General features: G+C 43.4%; 1 pseudogene; it reads right to left on the bottom strand.

Annotated features, from left to right (window-relative positions):
• The window catches only part of LOC133545235 (FYVE, RhoGEF and PH domain-containing protein 5-like), a 50,688-nt pseudogene extending 34,663 nt beyond the window's left edge, over positions 1–16,025 (bottom strand).
• Positions 16,026–20,280: the final 4,255 nt, after the last annotated feature.

The following is a 20,280-nucleotide window of genomic DNA, read 5'->3' as shown; positions in this document are numbered from 1 at the left end:
TATGTGGGCCTACCGAGGATGTCGTAGTGGTTTGTGCAGCCCTTTGAGACACTAGTGATTTAGGGCTATATAAGTAAACATTGATTGATTGATTGATAAATAAATCTTCTGTGTCCTAATGTACCTGTCTGTCATAGTGGCTGCTGCTGCCCACGTCTTCCTCCTCTGAGGTCAGTCCACCATCTTCCTGGGCTGTAGTGACTCCGCTGATGGCACTAACTGGGCGGCTTGGAGGAACAGCGGCAAGCACACACACCTTGTAGGCTTCAGTGTAGGCGCTGCAGAGAGGGGGGAGAAAGACAAACCTGATTAAAGTGCGGCCTGGGAGACACTCTTTTTTTTTTTTTTATTCATCCGGTAGGGGGTGCCGGAGCCTATTTCAGCTGCATTCGGGCGGAAGGCGGGGTATACCCTGGACAACTCGCCACCTCATCACAGGCAGTTGGTGACAGAGGCCAGGAAAAACTCCCTCAAAGGACAAAAACTTAAACAGAACCTGGGCTCTGTGGGGCTGCCCTCGGTCTTGACTGAATGGGTCGACATATAACAACCCAAAATGTTGAAAGAGCCATATTGGACCAAATATACAAAAATAAATCTGTCTGGATGGAGCCGCAAAAAATTAAAAGCCATATTACATACAGATAGTGTGTCATGAGATATAAAATTAATTCAGAGGACTTAAAAGAAACTAAATGAGCTCAAATATAGCTACAAATAAGGCATAATGATGCAATATGTATATTTTTAGCTAGCCTAACTAGCATGTTAGCATCGATTAGCTTGCAGTCTTGAGTGACCAAATATGTCTGATTAGCACTCCACACAAGTCAATAACATCCACAAAACTCACCTTTGTGCATTCACGCACAACGTTAAAAGTTTGGTGGACAAAATGAGACAGAAAAAGTAGTGGCATAAAACACGTCGTAGAAAGTAAGAGAAAGTTGTACATGTAAACAACCCACGGTGCGTTCAAGGACGGCCAAAATGAGTAGGACAAAACGTCGCTCGCCAAATACTCGAATCAGTGAAGCATGTTTGATGTAAACAGTGTGCTTTATAACAATTAGGGAGGTTTGTGTCATGTTTGTCCTCCTACAGAAACCATATTAAAACAAAAAAAATATTTTTTTTCTTCTTTTTTTTCCATTTTTCATACATTTAAAAAAAAAAAAGATCCAGAGATCCACTAGGGCGGGTTGCCGACCAGAATAAGAGTTGTAGAAAGACAGCCATGACATTATGTTCTTTGCAAGTGTATGTCAAGATTTTAAAAAAGCCTTTTTTACAGAATATTCAAAGTGGCCCCACAACTTTTGTCTTTTTAGTAGGCGGCCCCTGCCCAAAAGGCCTCATCACACCGAGCCCATTGAAGCGTCCTGGGGGCGTACGTGACGCCAGCACGCCTGAGCTTCCAATTTGCCGCTAAATCAGTTTCATTAGCCGCCTGAGTCCACGTTGAAATATTCCTACAGTAAACATTGCAGCAGCCAGTGCAAGACTGCAGCTTTAGGAGGACCCATAAAGTCACCCCGGGTGGGCCCTTGCTGGGACTTGCAAGACTCGACGTATGTGCTGATTGGCCTGAAGTGCAGACCGTATGCAAATAGGAACGCTCCTACTTTATGGCCCTGATCCGAGCACGAGTTGACTGAACCCTGCTGACATGCAAATGAGTCACATATGAACAAAATGTGTTATATGTTCTGTACAGCAACCTCGTTACAGCAGCAGGGAGCTTTACTGACATTTTTAAAGCCAAACCCGCGATGCACACGATCCTTTATAATGCTGACTCTGCACATGTACGAACCCCGTTTCCATATGAGTTGGGAAATTGTGTTAGATGTTAACACAAACGCAATACAATGATTTGCAAATCATTTTCAACCCATATTCAGTTGAATATGCTACAAAGACAACATATATGATGTTCAAACTGATCAATTATTTTTGTTGCCAATGTACATTAACTTTAGAATTTGATGCCAGCAACGCGTGACAAAGAAGTTGGGAAAAATGGCAATAAATACTGATAAAGTTGAGGAATGCTCATCAAACACTTATTTGGAACATCCCACAGGTGTGCAGGCTAATTGGGAACAGGTGGGTGCCATGATTGGGTATAAAAGCAGCTTCCCAAAAAAATGCTCAGTCTTTCACAAGAAAAGAAGGGGCGAGGTACACCCCTTTGTCCACAACTGCGTGAGCAAATAGTCAGACAGTTTAAGAACAACGTTTCTCAAAGTGCAATTGCAAAAAAATTAGGGATTTCAACATCTACGCTCCATAATATCATCAAAAGGTTCAGAGAATCTGGAGAAATCACTCCATGTAAGCGGCATGGCCGGAAACCAACATTGAATGACCGTGACCTTCGATCCCTCAGACGGCATCAAAAACCGACATCAATCTCTAAAGGATATCACCACATGGGCTCAGGAACACTTCAGAAAACCACTGTCACTAAATACAGTTGGTCGCTACATCTGTAAGTGCAAGTTAAAGCTCTACTATGCAAAGCGAAAGCCATTTATCAACAACATCCAGAAACGCCACCGGCTTCTCTGGGCCCGAGATCATCTAAAATAATAATAATAATAGTAATGGATTAGATTTATATCGCGCTTTTCTATTGTTAGATACTCAAAGCGCTCACAGAGAAGTGGAACCCATCATTCATTCACACCTGGTGGTGGTAAGCTACATCAGTAGCCACAGCTGCCCTGGGGTAGACTGACGGAAGCGTGGCTGCCAGTTTGCGCCTACGGCCCCTCCGACCACCACCTGTCATTCATTCATCATTCATTCACCAGTGTGAGCGGCACCGGGGGCAAAGGGTGAAGTGTCCTGCCCAAGGACACAACGGCAGCGATTTGGATGTTAATAGGTGGGAAGCGAACCTGCAACCCTCAGGTTTCTGGCACGGCCGCTCTACCCACTACGCCATGCCGCCCCTGGACTGAAATAAAATAAAATACGACAACGGAGACCCCGTACTGTTGAACGACTGAAGCTCTACATCAAGCAAGAATGGTAAAGAATTCCACTTTCAAAGCTTCAACAATTAGTTTCCTCAGTTCCCAAACGTTTATTGAGTGTCGTTAAAAGAAAAGGTGATGTAACACAGTGCTGAACATGCCCTTTCCCAACTACTTTGGCACGTGTTGCAGCCATGAAATTCTAAAGGTAATGATTATTAGCAACAACAAAAAAAATGTTTATCAGTTTGAACATCAAATATGTTGTCTTTGTAGCATATTCAACTGAATATGGGTTGAAAAGGATTTGCAAATCATTGTATTTCATTATAACAAAGAGGAAAATAACCATCCGGATTGTTATAGGCGCAAAGTTCAAAAGCCAGCATGTGTGATGGTATGGGGATGTATTAGTGCCCAAGGCATGGGTAACTTACACATCTGTGAAGGCAACATTAATGCTGAATGTTCCATACAGGTTTTGGAGCAACATATGTTGTCATTCAAGCAACGTTATCATGGACGCCCCTGCTTATTTCAGCAAAACAATGCCAAGCCACGTGTTACAACAGCGTGGCTTTGTAGTAAAAGAGTGCGGGTACTTTCCTGGCCCGCCTGCAGTCCAGACATGTCTCCCATCGAAAATGTGTGGCGCATTATGAAGCGTAAAATACGACAACGGAGACCCCGTACTGTTGAACGACTGAAGCTCTACATCAAGCAAGAATGGTAAAGAATTCCACTTTCAAAGCTTCAACAATTAGTTTCCTCAGTTCCCAAACGTTTATTGAGTGTCGTTAAAAGAAAAGGTGATGTAACACAGTGCTGAACATGCCCTTTCCCAACTACTTTGGCACGTGTTGCAGCCATGAAATTCTAAAGGTAATGATTATTAGCAACAACAAAAAAAATGTTTATCAGTTTGAACATCAAATATGTTGTCTTTGTAGCATATTCAACTGAATATGGGTTGAAAAGGATTTGCAAATCATTGTATTCTGTTTATATTTACATATAACAAAGGTTGGTAAAGTGGCCGTGCCAGCAACTTTAGGGTTGCAGGTTCGATTCCCGCTTGTGCCATCCTAGTCATTGCCGTTGTGTCCTTGGGCAAGACACTTTACCCACCTGCTCCCAGTGCCACCCACACTGGTTTAAATGTAACTTAGATATTGGGTGTCGCTATGTAAAGCGCTTTGAGTCACTTGAGAAAAGCGCTATATAAATATAATTCACTTCACTTCACAATTTCCAAACTCAAGTGAAAAAGGGGTTTGTACATATACACAACAATTACAGTTCTCATAAATACACACTTAAGTATTTATGGTTCGCCATGATGAATTATTCATGCTCACCCCAATGGGAGCAGACGTCGTACAGTAAGTGATGATGTATTATGATAGTTTTCGGTGAGCAGTAATCAGTGATGTCGTTGAAAGAAAAAAGTTGCGATGCGTTTTTTTGCTTAAAATCATCAAAATAGGTAAATATTACATGTTATTATGAAAATTACTACATTCCAGATTGTATATAAAACATTGATGGATATTCTTTAGAGCACTTTATAGGTGGAACAGAGTGACTTTCTAATTATTTACTCGGGAATACGAACTATTCATTCTTATAGACTAAGGCTGTCTGCTCCACTGCCGGCATCAAAGTATGCCACTTGTCTCCAAAGCAGCTGCTAAATTGCTCTTTTCAGGCAATTGAACAGCTAAACTACACTAATGATTCTCTCCTACCTTAAAGCTCAAACAATGTACACAAAGACATCTGGCGAGCAACGAAGCACGTTGATTTAAGGATGAGACGGTAAAGCAGGGGTGTCGGACTCCATTTTTCAGGCCCAAATAATGGTTATGACTGCCAAGGGACATGTAAGCAAATATTAACATTGCTGTTTGTATACTTTTGACCCAGAAGATTTGCTCACATTTTCAACTGGTTAGCCATCCACAAGATTCTGGTTGAATGTTTGACCACTCCTCTTGACAAAATCGGTGCAGTTCAGCTAAATGTGTTGGTTTTCTGACATGGACTTGTTTCTTCAGCATTGTCCACACGTTTAACTTTGGGAAGGCCATTCTAAAACCTTCCTTCTAACCCGATTTAGCCATTCCTTCACCACTTTTGACGTGTGTTTAGGGCAGAGGTGGGTAGTGACGCGCTACATTTACTCCGTTACATCTACTTGAGTAACTTTTGGGATGAATTGTACTTCTAAGAGTAGTTTTTATGCAACATACTTTTACTTGAGTATATTTATAGAGAAGAAACGCTACTTTTACTCCGCTCCATTTATCTGCAATCAGGTCGCTACTCGCTACTTTTTTTTTTTTTTTTATCGATCTGTTAATGCACGCTTTGTTTGTTTTGATTTTGTCAGACACGCATTCAAAGTAAGACTCTGCAGCATGGCGTGGACATCGGGGGCGGTACCTCTGGATTGGCAGACCGGGGTGGTGGTTCCTCTCTTTAAGAAGGGGGACCGGAGGGTGTGTTCCAACTATCGTGGGATCACACTCCTCAGCCTTCCCGGTAAGGTTTATTCAGGTGTACTGGAGAGGAGACTACGCCGGATAGTCGAACCTCGGATTCAGGAGGAACAGTGTGGTTTTCGTCCTGGTCGTGGAACTGTGGACCAGCTCTATACTCTCGGCAGGGTTCTTGAGGGTGCATGGGAGTTTGCCCAACCAGTCTACATGTGCTTTGTGGACTTGGAGAAGGCATTCGACCGTGTCCCTCGGGAAGTCCTGTGGGGAGAGCTCAGAGAGTATGGGGTATCGGACTGTCTTATTATGGCGGTCCGTTCCCTGTACGATCAGTGCCAGAGCTTGGTCCGCATTGCCGGCAGTAAGTCGAACACATTTCCAGTGAGCGTTGGACTCCGCCAAGGCTGTCCTTTGTCACCCATTCTGTTCATAACTTTTATGGACAGAATTTCTAGGCGCAGCCAAGGCGTTGAGGGGTTCCGGTTTGGTGACCGCAGGATTAGGTCCCTGCTTTTTGCAGATGATGTGGTCCTGATGGCTTCATCTGACCGGGATCTTCAGCTCTCGCTGGATCGGTTCGCAGCCGAGTGTGAAGCGACCGGAATGAGAATCAGCACCTCCAAGTCCGAGTCCATGGTTCTCGCCCGGAAAAGGGTGGAATGCCATCTCCGGGTTGGGGAGGAGACCCTGCCCCAAGTGGAGGAGTTCAAGTACCTAGGAGTCTTGTTCACGAGTGAGGGAAGAGTGGATCGTGAGATCGACAGGCGGATCGGTGCGACGTCTTCAGTAATGCGAACGTTGTACCGATCCGTTGTGGTGAAGAAGGAGCTGAGCCGGAAGGCAAAGCTCTCAATTTACCGGTCGATCTACGTTCCCATCCTCACCTATGGTCATGAGCTTTGGGTCATGACCGAAAGGATAAGATCACGGGTACAAGCGGCCGAAATGAGTTTCCTCCGCCGTGTGGCGGGGCTCTCCCTTAGAGATAGGGTGAGAAGCTCTGCCATCCGGGAGGAACTCAAAGTAAAGCCGCTGCTCCTTCACATCGAGAGGAGCCAGATGAGGTGGTTCGGGCATCTGGTCAGGATGCCACCCGAACGCCTCCCTAGGGAGGTGTTTAGGGCACGTCCAACCGGTAGGAGGCCACGGGGAAGACCCAGGACACGTTGGGAAGACTATGTCTCCCAGCTGGCCTGGGAACGCCTCGGGATCCCCCGGGAAGAGCTAGACGAAGTGGCTCGGGAGAGGGAAGTCTGGGTTTCCCTGCTTAGGCTGTTGCCCCCGCGACCCGATCTCGGATAAGCGGAAGATGATGGATGGATGGATGGATGGCATTCAAAGTAGGATCTACGCATGCTTGCGTTTCACCAATAAAATGCAGTCACTGGTGACGTTGGACCAATCAAACAGAGCCAGGTGGTCACGTGACCGTCACACGTAGAACCCGACATGTTGAAAAACTTGTTGGGGTGTTACCATTTAGTGGTCAATTGTACGAAATATGTACTGTACTGTGCAATCTACTAATAAATGTTTCAATCAATCAATCAAAAGTGTAAAGGAAAAAAGACACTTTTTATTTCAACCGTACTTCCCGTCAAAAGCCTTTATAAAGACTGATCGCACAGTTCCTGTCTTCACAATAAAAGCACCGCTCCATCGCGCCTGCGCTAACAAAATAAGAGTCTCCGAAAGCCAGCGCAAACAAACTAGCAAGCTACGGAGTTTGCCGCCAATGTATTTATTGTAAAGTGTATAAAAACGAATATGGAAGCTGGACAAATAAGATGCCAAAAACTAACGACTTTCATGTGGTTTTAGACAGGAAGGAGGAACTTTTTTTCTCCTCCATTTGAAAACCAGGACGTTATCAGCACTATACTGTCTGATTCCAATCAATGCAAGTCATCAGAATCAGGTAATACACCAACTTATATTCTTGTCTTCATTAAAGATAGGAATCTATATGTTAAACATCCATGTATATTCATTAAAACCCCTTTAACATGTCAACAAAAATGGCAAAATAAATAAATATAATAATATATAAAGGTATATATATATATATATATATATATATATATATATATATACACATATGTGTGTGTATGTATATATGAGGTTGATCACCTCGACTTGGTCATTTATTAAGTAATTGATTCACGTTGAAAAACTTATTGGGGTGTTACTATTTAGTGGTCCATTGTACGGAATATGTACTGTACTGCAATCTACTAATACAACTTTCTATCAATCAATCAATCAATCAATTCCTACTGAGCCTATGGTGCTGTTAAGTTATTGTGGCTCAATTTTCCTTAATTTTTTTATTTATTTTAATGTATTATTACTTAATATATATTATTGTTTTAGTTGCTCTGAATTGGCTCATTGCTATTTTTTATGTTTTTGTGCATTATTTGTTGCCGTAATCATTAAACAAACAGGTTACTCATCAGTTACTCAGTACTTTTTTTCACAACATACTTTTTACTTTTACTCGAGTAAATATTTGGGTGACTACTCCTTACTTTTACTTGAGTCATCTCTAAAGTAACAGTACTCTTACTTGAGTACAATTTCTGGCTACTCTACCCAGCTCTGGTTTAGGGTCATTGTCCTGTTGGAACACCCAAATGCGCCCAAGACCCAACCTCCGGTTGTCCTGAAGAATTTGGAGGTAAAACTCCTTTTTCATTGTCCCATTTACTCTCTGTAAAGCACCAGTTCCATTGGCAGCAAAATAGACCCAGAGCATAATACTACCACCGCCATGCTTGACGGTAGGCATGGTGTTCCTCGGATTAAAGGCCTCACCTTTTCTCCTCCAAACATATTGCTGGGTATTGTGGCCAAACAGCTCCATTTTTTATTTAATCTGACCACAGAACCTTCCTCCAGAAGGTCTTATCTTCGTCCATGTGATGTCAGATGAAAGAAAAATGGAGCTGAACTGCACCAATTTTGTCAAGAGAAGTGGTCAAAAATTCAACCAGAAGCTTGTGGATGGCTACCAAAAGTGCCTTATTGCAGTGAAACTTGCCAAGGGACATGTAAGCGAATATTAACATTGCTGTATGTATACTTTTGACCCAGCAAATTTGCTCACATTTTCAGTAGAGCCATAATAAATTCATAAAAGAATGTTTTTGTGACCAACAAGTATGTGCTCCAATCACTCTATCACAAAAAAATAAGAGTTGTAAAAATGATTGGAAACTCAAGACAATTATGACATTATGTTCTTTACACGTGTATGTAAACTTTTGACCACGACTGTACCTGCGGCTTATAGTCAGGTGCGGCTTATATATGGAAAAACATTTTTTTTTTTCGAAATTTCAGGTGGGTGCAGCTAATAAACCGGTGCGCTCTATAGTGCGGAAAATACGGTAGTTGAAATATTGTGTTCATGCATTAACAATTTAGAGAAATGTGATTGATATCGAAAACAGGATCATTGTTATGAACCGCTGCCCGGATCATTCCATATTCTAGTTTTGTTCCGTTTTGCATCGCATTCTGTTGTTTGACTTCCTTAGTTCCTGTTTTATCTGGTTACCATGGCTTCATATTAGTTCCACCTGCTACTCGCTGTTGACGCACACCTGTTTTGTTAATCCCCGGCCTTATTTAAGCCTGCCTTTTCTGTTCATTCACTCTCGCATCCTAGTAAGTGTTTCACTTCAGTAACGATTCCTACTTCATATTTCTACTTGCTAGTTTTCGCGCTATGCATTTGTTTTCCCCTAGCTCTCATGCTAGTAGTTTTTATTTCGCCTTTTGTGCCTTGTGCAAGTTTGTCGGTTATTTCCCTAGCTCCCATGCTAGCTCTTTTAGTTCTTTTCTAGCTCCCATGCTAGTTCTGTTTGTTTTGACTAAGTTTGTTATCATTTGTTAAATAAATCAATAATTTCTCCGACTGAATCTTTGGAAGAACGAACCCGCATTACAACGCCCAGCAATCGTTACAATCATGAAACCTTCATCATAACATCCTTAGACCCGAGGTACAAATGCCTTTTTTGTGCATCAGCGCACGTGGTGCTACCAAGGACTGTTTGGAAGGGGAGTAGCGAGCCGGTGTAGCGTACGCAGAAACTCATCTCAACCACACTCACCTTTCTTCCTCCTGCACAGGTGACTCGGTCTTGCGCCGAAACCCCGAAGACTGCTCATGTCCACGTAACCGTCCGTCTCGTTGGCGGACGCCAGAACCCTGCGCGGACGCTCGAAGAAGTCCCCGGACGGCCTCTGCCGCAGGGGCCTCCACTGCGAGACGTGAACGTTCTCGTAGTCCGAGTTGACGGGGGGCACGTTCTCGTAGTCTGAGCTGTCGGCGTTGGGGAAGGAGATGGAGCGGGGCTTGGTGAGGGGGAGCGGCGAGAGGGGCACTCGGGAGCGGTCTTCGAAGGACTCCACCCGCACCACGCTGCGATTGAGGAAGGCCGCCGAGCTTCCCGTTCTTTGAGGGCAGAACAAGAAGGCGGGTGTCAGCTCAGGCGACGCTTGAGACCGGCATGTGGTCCGCGAGTGGAGGTGTGGAGAACCGGCCGGGTCCAACAACCTGCTGCGCGTCGGGCGGTTGGACTCCGTCGAGGACTCGGATGACGGCGAGTCCGTGACGGCGGGCTTGCTCTCCGTTTTCCGCCGGAACTTTAGCATCAAGAAGCGCTTGAGGGAGGATTTCTTCTTTCGGTTCTTCTCGGAGGAGTCCGCGTCGGCGAGGAGCGAGGGCGTGCTCTTGGCGATGGGCCTCTTGGTGATTGAGGCCAGCTCGAAAGGCGGAGGGATGTCCACCGCAGACGAGGCCGTGGACAGACCGCTGGATGACAGAGGGGAACATCTGGAGGAACTACCAGATGGGGACGCTCGGCTGTCTCTGTGGACTTGAGATGGGGGTGGGTAGAGAGGCAAGTAGGGGGCTTTGGAGTGGTTCTTCACCACGGGTCTGCTCCCATAGGCTCCGTGAAGCAGGTTGCCCCCGGTCTCACCGCCTAGGTGGTGTGACTGCGAGCGGGAACGCATTCCCGTGGTCCTCGGGTTCAGAGGGTAGACATTTTCCCCCTCTGAGCTATCCTCGCCCGGATCTTCGTAAAGATGATCGGCGCAGTAGTTCTTCAGGCGGTGTTCCGAGGTCCGGGAGTTGCAGAGCAGCCTGAACTTGGGCTGACCGTACAAATGCTTCAACACTCGGTGCTCTTCACTCCCGCCGCCGGAATGTTTCCCCGCTAAAACCCCAGCGTGAAAACACTTCTGCGGGGACAGGGGACTTTTTGCGACTCTGTGAGAACTCGGGATCGGGTTTTCATTGATGATGTCCTCTGGAGCCACGTAATACGGTTGGGGGTTCGGACTTTCCTGCCCGACACGCCAGATCTGATCTTGAACGCGGAGTACTTCTTCCTCCGTCTTCCAGGTGCTTCTACAAACGTCTTGATGGCCGTGTTCACTGAGGAGATCTTCGCCGAGAGACTCTGTGGCGTCGTCGTCTGTTTTTTCCGCCGTTTTTTTCCCGTCCACACTGTTGACAGAAATGTCCCCCATTGAGAGGCCGTCCGCGTCCGCCAACGCCTCGCCTGCGTCCTCGTCCATGTCCTCCGTCACGTCCGTGTTGTCCACCATCTCCACCGCGTCCTCAGAGTCCGTGGTCCACAGTGCATCCAGGGAGTCCGCTTCCTCCGTCAGTCTCCAGTCCTCGTCCATCTTCTGAAACATCTCTTCTTGGTCGGACTCGTCCCGGCTTGGACCGCTCGCTGCCACACCCTCAGTAGCGCATCCTTCCCAGAGGGCGTCCGTGCCGTGGAGCTTCAGGACCGGCTTGGGGGCCACGCAGGGTTTGGGACCTCTGGCTGCCGACGCCAGCATCACAAATGCGGGCTTTGGAGCAACACGGGGCTTGTCTGCAGGAACAACAGGAAAGGGAAACGGTAAGATGCCTTAGAATAGATTATTTGTGAGGTCAGGGTGGGACTGCTGCAGTCAAGAAGGAACATTTCCACAAGGCTCGGAAGAACAAGAAATAATGCAAGGGATTTCCCTGAGTGGCTTCCTGTGATTCAAAGCAGAGAAGGGCATTTTTTTAGAAGCATATATAGTGCATTTAAAGCACAGTTAGTGCTTTTAAAGCACTTACAGGGAATGTAAAGCAAATATAGTGCATTTAAAACATATAGTGGATTTAAAGCAAATAAAGTGCTTTTAATAGTGCATTTAAAGTACATATAGTGCATTTAAAGCAAATAAAGTGTTTTTAATAGTGCATTTAAAGCACATTATAGTGCATTTAAAGTACATGTAGTGCATTTAAAGCACAGCTAGTCAATTTACTTATTTTTTTTATCATGAAAAAGGGAGGATTTTTGGGTTGCCGCACTAATTTTAAGTGTATCTTGTGTTTTTTATGTTGATTTAAAAAAAATAAAAAGCATAAGTAGAAAAAAATTAATTAAAAAAATAATAATAAAAAATTATTCTACGGCCCGGTGGTTGGGGACCACTGATTTAAAGCACATAGAGTGCATTCAAAGCACACATACGGCATTTAAAGCACAGCTGGTGCATTTAAACCACAGGTGTTGCATTAAAGCTCATTAAGTGCATTTCAAGCATTTCAAGCACATATAGTGAGTGCATTTGGAGCATAGCTGGTGTTTTTGCAACACAGATGGTGCATTTAAAGCACAGATGGTGCATTTAAAGCACATACAGGGAATTTAAAGCAAATATAGTGCATTTAAAACATATAGTGGATTTAAAGCAAATAAAGTGCTTTTAATAGTGCATTTAAAGTACATATAGTGCATTTAAAACACAGCTAGTCAATTTATTTAATTTTCGTCATGAAAAATTTTGTTTTTTTGGGTTGCCGCACTATTTGTAAGTGTATCTTGTGTTTTTTATGTTGATTAAAAAAAAAAAAAGTTGAAAAAAATTAAAAAAAATAATAATAAAAAAATATTCTACGGCCCGGTGGTTGGGGACCACTGATTTAAAGCACATAGAGTGCATTGAAAACACATATGGTGCATTTAAAGCATAGTTAGTGCTTTTAAAGCACATACAGGGAATTTAAAGCAAATATAGTGCATTTAAAACATATAGTGGATTTAAAGCAAATAAAGTGCTTTTAATAGTGCATTTAAAGTACATATAGTGCATTTAAAGCACAGCTAGTCAATTTATTTAATTTTCGTCATGAAAAATTTAGTTTTTTTGGGTTGCCGCACTAATTGTAAGTGTATCTTGTGTTTTTTATGTTGATTAAAAAAAAAAAAAGTTGAAAAAAATAAAAAATAATAATAATAAAAAAATATTCTACGGCCCGGTGGTTGGGGACCACTGATTTAAAGCACATAGAGTGCATTCAAAGCACACATAGGGCATTAAAAGCACAGCTGGTGCATTTAAACCACACAGGTGGTGCATTAAAGCTCATTAAGTGCATTTCAAGCATTTCAAGCACATATAGTGCATTTAAAGCACAGATGGTGCATTTAAAGCATAGTTAGTGCTTTTAAAGCCCATACAGGGAATTTAAAGCAAATATAGTGCATTTAATACATATAGTGCATTTGAAGCATGGCTGGTGTATTTCAAGCACACATAGTGCATTTCAAGCACATATAGTGCATTTAAAGCACAGATGGTGCATTTAAAGCATAGTTAGTGCTTTTAAAGCCCATACAGGGAATTTAAAGCAAATATAGTGCATTTAATACATATAGTGCATTTGAAGCATGGCTGGTGTATTTCAAGCACACATAGTGCATTTAAAGCACATATAGTGCATTTACACCACAGATAGTGTATTTAAAGCACATATAGTGCATTTAAAACACAAAATAGTGCATTTAAAACACAATATAGTACATTTAAAACACAGAATAGTGTATTTACAGCATTTCTACTTACCGCGTCACGCCCTTAAATGGTCATGACCTCCCGCTGTGTCAAAAAGTCAAATCCCACCAATCCGTCCTAAGGTGAGTGTTTCCATGGCCACTATTGTACTAAGGTGAGTGTTTCCATGGCCACTATTGTCCTAAGGTGAGTGTTTCCATGGCCACTATTGTCCTAAGGTGAGTGTTTCCATGGCCACTATTGTCCTAAGGTGAGTGTTTCCATGGCCACTATTGTCCTAAGGTGAGTGTTTCCATGGCCACTATTGTCCTGAAGTGAGTGTTTCCATGGCCACTATTGTACTAAGGTGAGTGTTTCCATGGCCACTATTGTCCTAAGGTGAGTGTTTCCATGGCCACTATTGTCCTAAGGTGAGTGTTTCCATGGCCACTATTGTCCTGAAGTGAGTGTTTCCATGGCCACTACTGTCCTAAGATGAGTGTTTCCATGGCCACTATTGTCCTAAGGTGAGTGTTTCCATGGCAACTATTGCCCTAAGGTGAGTGTTTCCATGGCCACTATTGTCGTAAGGTGAGTGTTTCCATGGCAACTATTGTCCTGAAGTGAGTGTTTCCATGGCAACTATTGCCCTAAGGTGAGTGTTTCCATGGCCACTATTGTCCTGAAGTGAGTGTTTCCATGGCAACTATTGCCCTAAGGTGAGTGTTTCCATGGCCACTATTTTCCTAAGGTGAGTGTTTCCATGGCAACTATTGTCCTAAGGTGAGTGTTTCCATGGCAACTATTGTCCTGAAATGAGTGTTTCCATGGCCACTATTGTACTAAGGTGAGTGTTTCCATGGCAACTATTGTCCTAAGGTGAGTGTTTCCATGGCAACTATTGTCCTGGGACCCGTCTCACTTGATCAGACATTGTCCAACATTCAACACTACACAAAGTGATACAGGTGCGTGCTGATATCACATGGGTTGATATCAAGGCTCCAATATCGGTTTTGTATGGGAAGTGAACAAGTGGAGTAAATATGTTCCACTGTCACGTCTACTTCGTTGTGCGGAGGCGACTATGAGGGTGTGATAAGGTCGTCATCGTGTTAAAAAAAACATGATGATGAATAATTGCTATTATTTATTGGCTTTTTGACTGCAAAGCAAAGTCTGCTTTTTCAACATTTTTACTGAATAAATGATCATTTCATGCATAATAGGAATATTAGTTTGAGTAGTTGAAAAGACAAAAGTGAAGACGGACATTTCCAAACAAATACAACACATACTTTCCCCCCTGAAGAACATCATTAGGAGACTCACCGCCGTTCATTTTGACGAAGCCAACGTCCTCCGCATGTTGTCCAGCGAGGCAGCTCTAGGAGGTCCAACATGTGGAAGAAGGTCTAGGAGGTCCAAACATGTGGAAGAAGGTCTAGGAAGTCCAACATGTGGAAGAAGGTCTAGGAGGTCCAACATGTGGAAGAAGCTCTAGGAAGTCCAACATGTGGAAGAAGGTCTAGGAGGTCCAACATGTGGAAGAAGCTCTAGGAAGTCCAACATGTGGAAGAAGGTCTAGGAGGTGGAACATGTGGAAGAAGCTCTAGGAAGTCCAACATGTGGAAGAAGGTCTAGGAGGTCCAACATGTGGAAGAAGGTCTAGGAGGTCCAACATGTGGAAGAAGGTCTAGGAGGTCCAACATGTGGAAGAAGGTCTAGGAGGTCTAACATGTGGAAGAAGGTCTGGGACGTGGAACATGTGGAAGAAAGTCTATGAGGTCCAACATGTGGAAGAAGGTCTAGGAGGTCCAACATGTGGAAGAAGGTCTAGGAGGTGGAACATGTGGAAGAAGGTCTAGGAGGTCCAACATGTGGAAGAAGGTCTAGGATGTGGAACATGTGGAAGAAAGTCCAGGAGGTCTAACATGTGGAAGAAGGTCTGGGACGTGGAACATGTGGAAGAAGGTCTAGGAGGTCCAACATGTGGAAGAAGGTCTAGGAGGTCCAACATGTGGAAGAAGGTCTAGGAGGTGGAACATGTGGAAGAAGGTCTAGGAGGTGGAACATGTGGAAGAAGGTCTGGGACGTGGAACATGTGGAAGAAAGTCCAGGAGGTGGAACATGTGGAAGAAGGTCTAGGATGTGGAACATGTGGAAGAAAGTCCAGGAGGTGGAACATGTGGAAGAAGGTCTAGGATGTGGAACATGTGGAAGAAAGTCCAGGAGGTGGAACATGTGGAAGAAGGTCTAGGATGTGGAACATGTGGAAGAAAGTCCAGGAGTTGGAACATGTGGAAGAAGGTCTACGAAGTCCAACATGTGGAAGAAGGTCTAGGAGGTGGAACATGTGAAAGAAGGTCTAGGAGGTCCTACATGTCGAAGAAGGTTTAGGAGGTCCAACATGTGGAAGAAGGTCTAGGAGGTGGAACATGTGGAAGAAGGTCTAGGAGGTGGAACATGTGGAAGAAGGTCTAGGAGGTCCAACATGTGGAAGAAGGTCGGAGGAAAGAATCCAGCCAGGAGGACTTGGTAGTCCGTGAGGTTTGTCCTGTCAGGTTTGCTCTCCTCCCATTTCCTACTCAGCAGAGAGCAGACATGCAGCACTTCTCAACCTGGACACACACAATCTCTCTCTCTCTCTCTCTCTCTCTCTCTCTCTCTCTCTCTCTCTCTCTCTCTCTCTCTCTCTCTCTCTCTCTCTCTCTCTCTCTCTCTCTCTCTCTCTCTCTCTCTCTCTCTCTCTCTCTCTCTCTCTCTCTCTCTCTCTCTCTCTCTCTCTCTCTCTCTCTCCCACACACACACACACTCTTGCTCTCTCTCTCACACACACACACACACACACACACACACAATACATTAAAACTACTGATTTCACAATAAAAACTACAAACCCCGTTTCCATATGAGTTGGGAAATTGTGTTAGATGTAAATATAACAGAATACAATGATTTGCAAATCCTTTTCAACCCATATTCAGTTGAATATGCTACAAAGACAACATATTTGATGTTCAAACTCAAAAACTCAATTTTTTTTTGCAAATAATAATTAACTTAGAATTTCATGGCTGCAACACGTGCCAAAGTAGTTGGGAAAGGGTATGTTCACCACTGTGTTACATCACCTTTTCTTTTAACAACACTCAATAAACGTTTGGGAACTGAGGAAACTAATTATTGAAGCTTTGAAAGTGGAATTCTTTCCATTCTTGTTTTATGTAGAGCTTCAGTCGTTCAACAGTCCGGGGTCTCCGCTGTCGTATTTTACGCTTCATAATGCACCACACATTTTCCATGAGAGACAGGTCCGGACTGCAGGCGGGCCAGGAAAGTACCCGCACTCTTTTACTACGAAACCACGCTGTTGTAACACATGGCTTGGCATTGTCTTGCTGAAATAAGCAGGGGCGTCCATGATAGCATTGCTTGGATGACAACATATGTTGCTCCAAAACCTGAATGTACCTTTCAGCATTAATGGTGCCTTCACAGATGTGTAAGTTACCCATGCCTTGGGCACTAATGCACCCCCATACCATCACAGATGCTGGCTTTTGAACTTTGCGCCTATAACAATCCGGATAGTTATTTTCCTCTTTGTTCCGGAGGACACCACGTCTACAGTTTCCAAATATAATTTGAAATGTGGACTCGTCAGACCACAGAACACTTTTCCACTTTGCATCAGTCTATTTTAGGTGAGCTCGGGCCTAAAGAAGCCAGCGGCGTTCCTGGGTGTTGTTGATAAATGGCTTTCGCTTTGCATAGAAGAGTTTTAACTTGCACTTACAGATGCAGCGACCAACTGTATTTAGTGACAGTGGTTTTATGAAGTGTTCCTGAGCCCATGTGGTGATATCCTTTACACACTGATGTCAATTTTTGATGCAGTACCACCTGAGGGGTGAAAGGTCCGTAATATGTGTTCTTTGATGTTTCCCTCTTACACACATGTAAGAGGGATGTGTACTATGGCTATGAGTTGTTGTTTTTTTTGTTTTTTTTTCCCTTGGCCTCAGTCTGCACCCCCACTCCAGGGCCCAGGCTAAGACCGATTTTTATTTTTTATTTTTTAATTTTTTTTTATTTTAGTTTAATCTTCTATTCTTTTCTCCCATCCCCCCCACTGTTTACCTGTATGTCATCTTTTTTGTAAGGGGCGCTGGAAGCCGGCAGACCCGTCAGCGATCCTGTTCTGTCTCCCTGTAATGTTTGTCTGATCTTGAATGGGATTGTGCTGAAAATTGTAATTTTCCTGAAGGAACTCTCCTGACGGAATAAATAAAGTACTATCTAATCTAATCTATCTAATATCATGGCTTACGTGCAGTGATTTCTCCAGATCCTCTGCACCTTTTGATGATTTTACGGACCGTAGATGGTAAAATCCCTAAATTCCTTGCAATAGCTCGTTGAAAAATGTTGTTCTAAATCTGTTTGACAATTTGCTTACAAAGTGGTTACCCTCGCCCCATCCTTGTTTGTGGAAGCTGTTTTTATACCCAATCATGGCACCCACCTGTTCCAAATTAGTCTGCACACCTGTGGAAAGTTCCAAATAAGTGTTTGATGAGCATTTCTCAACTTTATCAGTATTTATTGCCACCTTTCCCAACTTCTTTGTCACGTGTTGCTGGCATCAAATACTAAAGTTAATGATTATTTGCAAAAAAAAACTGTTTATGAGTTTGAACATCAAATATGTTGTCTTTGTAGCATATTCAACTGAATATTTGGATTTGCCAATCATTGTATTCTGTTTATATTTACATCTAACACAATTTCCCAACTCAAATGGAAACGGGGTTTGTACATTTTTCATTTAAATTAATATTTACACACATTATCATACCAACTCACTGTCACTTTAACAACAAAAAAAAGTAAATAAATGTGCCAGAGTGAACTTCTTCCCTAAAGTCTTTTACTCCTCTTTGCTGATTGGCTGGGAGGGATCACATGACTTTCTTGCAAATAAGCATTTAACCAGGGGGGTGTTCAATGGAGCTCACATTGCGATGTTAGTGTTAAGTTCAAGTACCACTGATAGTCTCACACACACACACACACATTAGGTGTGGTGAAATGTGTCCTCTGCATTCGACCCATCCCCTTATTCCACCCCCTGGGAGGCGAGGGGAGCAGTGAGCAGCAGCAGCAATGGCCGAGCGCGGCAATTATTTTGGTGATTTAACCCCACAATTAAAACCCACGATGACACTTTAACTAGGAGGCAGCTAATTAGCATTAAAGTGACAGGCACACATAGTAAGAACACCTGATAAAAAACAACAACAAAAAAAAAGGAAAAAAGTGATCCAACCAAATTTGCCAGCTTTATTCTAGGAGTTTATTTTCATTTATTTTTGTTGTAAAATGAAAAAAATAATGAAATAATACGTGAAAAATTGTCCAACCAAATAGCTTGTTTTCACCTGTTTTGAATATTTTCCTAAATGTGACTTTTTTAGCGTGTTTTTGCAGCAGGGAGGGGAATAAACAATGCGCACACCTGACAGCATCGTACATAACAGGAAGTTGCTGGCTGCAGCTTCCTGTCCGAGCTCCACATCCTGGTGGCCGTGACACTGGCATGTAAACAATGTGTAAAGTGAAGTCACTCACATTATTCTCCACTTGGGTCAAACCTCTGGGTTGAGGTCGTTGGACCAAAAAAAAATAACGCTTCCAGGCTGATAGCCCGCCATTTTACATTTATAGCTTCACTTTTATTGTTGCTTTTTAAGCCAAAATGCATGCTTTCTCTCAATAGTGGACTACTTTTTTAATTTCATTAGCACTGCAGTACTTTATTAGAACCAAAACAATAGTGTGTACACTTTAGTACATCTCAATTTGAAGTCTTAATAGATGAGGCCCCTGATGTAAACACACTACAGGACTGCTTGTATCGCACATGATATCACACACAAGTGAACACGATGCGGGACTGCTTGTATCGCACATGATATCACACACAAGTAAAACACGCTGTAGGACTGCTTGTGTCGCACATGATATCACATACAAGTAAACACGCTGCATTACTGCTTGTATCGCACATGATGTCACATACAAGTGAACACGATGTGGGACTGCTTGTATCGCACATGATATCACACACAAGTAAACACGCTGCAGGACTGCTTTTGTCACGCATGATATCACACACAAGTAAACACACTGCAGGACTGCTTGTATCGCACATGACAGCATACAAATAAACACGCTGCAGGACGTCTTGTATTGCACATGATATCACACAAAAGTGAACACGCTGCAGGACGGCTTGTATCGCACTTGATATCACTCACAAGTAAACACGCTACAGGACTGCTTGTATCACACATGATATCACACACAAGTAAACACGCTGCAGGACTGCTTGTATCGCACATGATATCACACACAAGTAAACAAGCTGCAGGACTGCTTTTGTCACACATGATATCACACACAAGTAAACACGCTGCAGGACTGCTTGTGTCGCACATGATATCACACACAAGTAAACACACTGCAGGACTGCTTGATCCGCACATGATATCACACACAAGTAAACACGCTGCAGGACTGCTTGTATCGCACATGATATCACACACAAGTAAACACGCTGCTTGACTGCTTGTATCGCACATGATATCACACACAAGTAAACACGCTGCAGGACTGCTTGTGTCGCACATGATATCACACACAAGTAAACACGCTGCAGGACTGCTTGTATCGCACATGATATCACACAAAAGTGAACACGCTGCAGGACGGCTTGTATCGCACTTGATATCACTCACAAGTAAACACGCTACAGGACTGCTTGTATCACACATGATATCACACACAAGTAAACACGCTGCAGGACTGCTTGTATCGCACATGATATCACACACAAGTAAACACGCTGCTTGACTGCTTGTATCGCACATGATATCACACAAAAGTGAACA

The sequence above is a fragment of the Nerophis ophidion genome, linkage group LG02, assembly GCF_033978795.1.
Source record: "Nerophis ophidion isolate RoL-2023_Sa linkage group LG02, RoL_Noph_v1.0, whole genome shotgun sequence".
NCBI classification, from domain to species: Eukaryota; Metazoa; Chordata; class Actinopteri; order Syngnathiformes; family Syngnathidae; genus Nerophis; species Nerophis ophidion.
Note: the sequence above shows the minus strand (reverse complement) of the source record. Positions and strands in the feature narration are given on the sequence as shown.